At 44.4% G+C, this 6388-nt stretch overlaps 1 long non-coding RNA gene across 1 annotated transcript; it reads right to left on the reverse strand.

Annotated features, from left to right (window-relative positions):
- Positions 1 to 3332: 3332 nt before the first annotated feature.
- On the reverse strand, positions 3333 to 5504 carry LOC123106251 (uncharacterized). The gene is made up of 3 exons (XR_006451251.1): positions 5065 to 5504; positions 3716 to 4928; positions 3333 to 3588 (listed from the first exon to the last, which is right to left on the reverse strand). It is a non-coding gene; the product is annotated as an uncharacterized lncRNA (long non-coding RNA).
- Between the last annotated feature and the right edge of the window lie 884 nt (positions 5505 to 6388).

A 6388-nucleotide genomic window follows, 5' to 3' on the forward strand; every position in this document is an offset into this window, starting at 1 on the left:
GCCCGGACGCACTTCCTTGCGTGCGAAGATGTAGCTGGTGGGTCCCAGCAGTAAGGGGGGCGAATCATTTTTTTCGAACGCACTTCCTTGCGTGCGAAGATGTAGCTGGTGGGTCCCAGCAGTCAGGGGGCAAATCGTTTTTTTCGGATGCACTTCCTTGCGTGTGAAGATGTAGCTGGTGGGTCCCAGTAGTCAGGGGGAAATGTTTTTTTCGCGAAATATGGTGGCCCGTCCGGTGGGTCCCCACTGTCAGGTGAAGGAACAATTATTTTGCATGTAATAAGGAGGCACTTCCTTGCTGCGGCCGTGGACCCAGTTGTCAGCCTCTCCACATACAGTCCACGTCCAATGGAAGCCATTCCTTGACCACGTTGACCACGCCGCGCCGAGAGCACCAGGGCGGTGGACGACGGCGAGGCCTAGGAAGGGGACGACGCGGAGCCGAGGAAGACGCGACAGTGGAAGCCCACGCGTAGAGGAGTATGAGGGTTCACTCATTCGGCTGCGGTGTGAGGATGTCGCCGCCGCAGAATAACAGGGGATGTGGGTAAGTAGAGGGATGGCCTGACCCGCGATGGGAGTAGTAGGGGGCAATGAGGCCTCCGCGGCATCACAACTGGCCATGGCTGACAGGAGCAGGCGGCACGACCGGCGCTGCTTTGGGCGGCTGGAGCAAGAAGATCAGAGGTGGAAGAGGCACTACGGCCGTTGGATGGAGATCGTACTGTCACTGGAGCTAGAATCATTCATATATTGACTAAAGTTTACAAAGGCCTCCGTCCCAGTCAACTTAGTAGGCCCACAAGTCAGCCTCCCACCAAGGTGGGTCCCAGGTAGCAGCGGGGTATTCATTTTTTGTGCGTAATGAGGCACTTCCAGTGGGTCTGAGCTAACAGCGGGGGGGGGGGGATGTTTTTTTCGCGAAATACGGTGGCCCGTCCTGTGGAGCCCAGCAGTCAGGGGGAAACGTTTTTTTTCGCGAAATACTAGTGGCCCGTCCGATGGGTCCCTGCTGTCAGGTGGAGGAATAATTATTTTCTGCGTAATAAGGAGGCACTTCCTTGCGGCTGTCGTGGACCCAACTGTCAGCCTCTCCACGTACAGTACTCTTCCGATGGAAGTCGGTCATTGACCACATTGACCACGCCGCACCGAGAGCACCATGGCGGTGGACGATGGTGAGGCCTAGGAAGGGGACGACGCGGAGCCGGGGAAGAGCGGCAGTGGAAGCCCGCGCGGAGAGGAGTACGAGGGTTCACCGGTTCGGCTGCGGTGTGAGGTTGCCATCGCCGCATAATAACAGGGGGTGTGGGTGAGTAGAGGGATGCCCTGACCAGCGGTAGGAGTAGTAGGGGGCGCTGAGGCCTGCGCGGCAGCACAGCCGCCCACGGGAGGCGGGAGTAGGCGGTCCCGCCGGCGCTGCTTTGGCGGCTGGAGCAAGAAAATTAGAGATTGAAGAAACACAACGGCCGTTGGATTGACATCCAACGGTTACGTCTGCTAGAATCGTTTGTTGACGTATATAATAACTAAAAAAATCTTGCATACGCGTCAACTAAACAGGCCCACAAGTCAGACCACTCCCTCTTTTTTTAATAATTACTAGCAAAAATGCCCGTGCGTTGCAACGGGAAAAATGCAAGGTGCGAGAATCAAGCTAGTGGCATAGATATTGTATTGGTGCAAATACTTATCATGTATTCTTTACAATTAAATCACGCTTCTATCTTAATTACAATATACCATGAATAATATTTGCTCTCCTCCGTAGCTCAGAAATAAATGGTTCAAATTAGTGATTTAGTTCGGGAAATCCGCCAAATAAGTTAATAGTACTCCCTCTGTTTCCTTACGTTTTGGTGGTTCAAATTAAACTACCAAAATGTCATATATTTAACAATGGAGGGAGTACTTCTGAAAGTATGTATAGAAAAATTTGCGCCCTTGTTAACATGTTTGTTACCACAAACTATTTTACAATGTAAGATTATACAAATAACAATATATGTCCCAGCCTTTTCTCAACACATGACAGAGTAGAGGCCATGTACACATTGTTAAAGAATGAGAATTTCATACTTATATATGGTTGGATGGATTGTAACTGCAAAAATTCCCTACAAATAAACATATCTTCTTTGCTGAATGTAACTTCACCAATCAAACCTGAAGAATCCCAGAAAAATCAATCATAGACTTCACATGGAATCAAACTTCATATGCAGATTAATTGTTGCCTAAAACTGCTAGAACAAACATGTTCAACTGAATTGTTTTGGCACTGGATCAACTCATAATCTTACTTATACATTAAAATGTATGATGCTTATAAACCAAGATAATTTTTTAGAGCAGATAAAAAATAATGTACAGGGACTGCCAGTAGCATAATAGATGGTTACATGAGACATCTAAAAATTTAATAATAAAATCCATATGAAAGATAACCTCCACTGATTGAAAAATTGCGCGTTCCACTCCTTTGCTTTTCAATAGCAACGACAACTTAGTCCAGCACATCCCCATTGTCATAGATCAGTAGAAGGCAAAAATGGATACACAACTATATGGGCCTACTCCTATCATAGTTTATACATAACAACAAATTGAGATTACATATGGCTACATAATAAGATTCCTTTGCATCATAGTGTTCTTACTTTGAAATATGGTAGCACCAAATTGGAAGATTCTAATGTGTTAGTCTTGGCACAACGGAAAATTCAATGCATATACCTACTCAACACCAGCTATCATGGTCACCCTCAGCCTGATTGAGTACTGATCAAGCAGCAGCAAGTTGAGTAAAACTAACAAATTTCAGTCACTGTCTACTGGATTTTTTTAGCCATAAGAGTAAGGAAAGCATATGAATAGATCTCAGTATTCAAAATTAAAATTAACAGACCTACAACATGCATGTTTATGTATAACCTATCTGCAAGCAATATCTTTTTTTAGAATTACATCAAAACTTAGGCCGACATCAAGGCTGCATTGTTTTCCTTCCAGAGCTGATCATGGAGTTGGTCTGGGACACCATACGCAACCACAAGGTCTCCATGAGCTTTAGCGTCATTGGCTGGTTCATGAGCCAGTCCCTTGTTTGTCCCTCTTGACAGTTCTGATGTGATAATGCCTAAAAAATACTCAGCGCAGATTTAATATCAACAATAATTGGGCACGGCAATGATCTGCTTACAGAATCAGCCCCTAGCTCATTTCCCCACTGCGTAGTCGATCTCCAGCACCAAGGAGCCTCAGAATACGTTATACAATTCCTTCAGTCCAACCGTAATAGCGCTGGCTTCGGCCTCCTTACAATTATTCATGCATCCACAAATGCAAACATGCCACCAAGCTCTAGCACCTTCGCCTCCGACATGGCAATCAAGCATACTCGGAGCCCATGCAATGGGCCCCACGATGATCTTGCAACCTTGCGGCTCAACCGGCGACGTCGTCGGCGGGTCAAGGCAGCGGCAGAGCAGGCGTGACATAGATGCCACGAGCTGCTTGGCCGCCTTTCCTCAAAATTCAACACAACAACAAAGAGAACTTGGCTAGAGATTGTACTTGAACACTTAGCTGCAATAGAAATGATTAAAACCTTTAAGAAAACAAATTTGGTTGTCCGTTACAGTGGGAGATGCAGTTTATATGACGGCGAAAACGGGCAAGGAAAAAAACAGGAAATGGTTAAATGTGTTTTTACATTCTGACAACATCCTTTTGCCGTGCATCACATATAGTAATGATGTCACAAGCATGCTCTTGACGAGAACGATTCACATGTGTTGGTGACCTGTAGAGGATGGAGAAAAGAAGGGCAGAAGAGGGAGGCTTGTATCTATCAAGCATATTACTGAATAAAATCGGTCTGATCCGTACCAACTTGAGCAGGATTGTCGAATAGCTTCCTCTTATATAGCATCTACATCAGAAAATCCAGCACACCAAATATATACATATGTTTAGAGATGACACAGATATCATTCTGACAATGTAAACCGTAATAAGTTACAACCTCCATCACACATGTAATTTTATCAAATTGACAAGGCAAGTTATAGGAATTGTAGCCTCAATAATGGTATGTTCCTGTTTGAGATCTTTTATAGAATCAATAAGGTATAACGACATTAGGGATGAAGGATCAAAGATCAATTAATAAAATCAGTGATTAGGGAATCATACTTACCTTGTTAAGAATGATACTGATGGAATTAGTGAAGGGATGTGTGCTACGCAGGCCAATGGACCCGTACACGAAGGTTGTTGGGTTGATACTTGAAAGGAGATCGATTCATCTGTCAGCCGGACATACACGAACATGATTTTGCTTTGTATCTTTAGGGAAAGGCATCCTTTCTTGACTATATATCCATTACTAAATGAAAGTTATTTTCATATTTTTAACTTGGGAGATCAATAATTAGCCTCGATCCATATCGAGTACGTAGCAGTCCCCTGTTTTCCTTGAAAAAAGCAAGATTGCGATTGCACATTTTTTATACTCAAATAGTCAAATTAATACATTTTGTTAAGAAAAAAAATCCTATAGGTGTGCCTTTTGTTTCTCGAGAATTTTTTTACTTTTTGTGTGGTGTATACAGTCAAACTAACTAACATATGCGTTCAATAGTGATTAGAAGGCACTTTCAGTCAGTTAGATGGATAAAGATCAAGCTTGGCAACACCAAAATTGAGAGGAGAACTGAATATGAATTATCCTCCATTAAAAACGTTATCTCTGATATGGAGGTGTCGATCCAACATGAGTTATCTCTGTCTCATGCACTGACTATTGTATTATAGTTGAAAAAGTCAATTGTGAACCCCATAAAACTAACCACTTGTCATCGACGGGAGCAACTTGAGGCCAAAGTTGGAATCAGCTCACGTGTTCTAGCAAAGGAAGATGTGATCTGAACAATGGCAGACAGATCAGTCCTAGATTTTTTCAAGCAGAACAAATACAAAGATTGCAGAAAAAGGGCGCAGTACTTTCTGACATTGTAGATGAAAATTTTATAGAATAATTTGGCAAAAGCTAGTACATACCTCTGGGGTAGCATGTTCGGCAGGGGATGTTCTTCGGGCTCACGTGTAGTACGCTTGGGCGGCGGATTTTCTTCTGGCGAACTCGGCTGAGACGATCCTGGACGACTCTTCAAAAGTTGCGATATGATGCGATTTAATGGAGATTCCGGTCGAGGGCTCCTTCTAATGGCAGCCAAGTCACTCTCAAATCTGGGTCGGGCACGCCATGGATTTGTGTTGCAGCACTTATCCTGGGGGAACACGGACTCCGATCCAAATCGGAGACATACGGCGGCAGGAGGTTGAAGATCGTGGTGGCACCGGAGAAGATTGAGATGGATAGGGAGGGGAACGAGAGCAGGGCGGCGGCGGCGGCGGCGCCAGAGAGGAACGGGCGCGCGGCGGCGCTACCGTACACATTGAGGAGCCCGTGCTCCTGTGTCCTATACGTATTGTTTTTCTGCAGGCCCATTAGAAAAGGCCCAAGCTGGAACGAAACGTTATCTCTGTTCACAAACTTTAAATTGTACTCCGGGTTTATTACCTAAAACAACCTGGACTCTTTTGTAAAAACGCCGCGACGGTGAACCCAGAGACTCAATCCGTGCTTTATTATTAGGGAGAGATATATAGCTCATGGCAACTTCTTATGCAATTTATTGCAGTCGTTTTTTTGGTTGGCCAGGGCCAATTTCGAATGTTTCTGTGGGTTCCATACTATTTTTCATACCGAAATGTCGAGCCAGATTTAAAGTACTTTGAAGATATATTTAAATTAGGTTAATGCCCAGTGAAATAGAAATCTGAAAATATGAAAAAATTCAGAAATTATAAAGTAATTGTCAATTTGTCATATGTTTTTATATTTACAACCCATTTCATATTACTTTCAAGATTTGCAGGCATCTTGAAAGAGTTGCAGCCCATCAGGGCGTAGAAAAATAAGTAGGCCTGGATTGAGAATATTCAGAAAAAATAAACTGGGCTCATTTTCACAAAGAAAAAATAGCTGGGCTGGTCACATGGTGAACATAAAATATAAGCCTGGGCTAGACGGTCCACAGCCCAGTTCAAACCCTGCTCCGTCTCAACAGTACCAAACAAAAAAATACTGCTCGAGTAGCTACGTCCCCGGTGTCAGCCGATCTTGTGCTGTTCTCTTGTCTATTGACTATATACGCTCACAATGTCGTGGGTCCCAGATGTCAGGAAAACACTAGGAGGAAGCATTTTATTTTTCCATACGCTGACGTGGTGGGCCCCTACTGTCATCCTCTCCATGTACTTCTGTCGATTCCTATTGTTTGTTGACCATGTTGACAACGCGAGAGGGCGGCGCCGCGGC

Source organism: Triticum aestivum, chromosome 5A (assembly GCF_018294505.1).
Source record: "Triticum aestivum cultivar Chinese Spring chromosome 5A, IWGSC CS RefSeq v2.1, whole genome shotgun sequence".
NCBI classification, from domain to species: Eukaryota; Viridiplantae; Streptophyta; class Magnoliopsida; order Poales; family Poaceae; genus Triticum; species Triticum aestivum.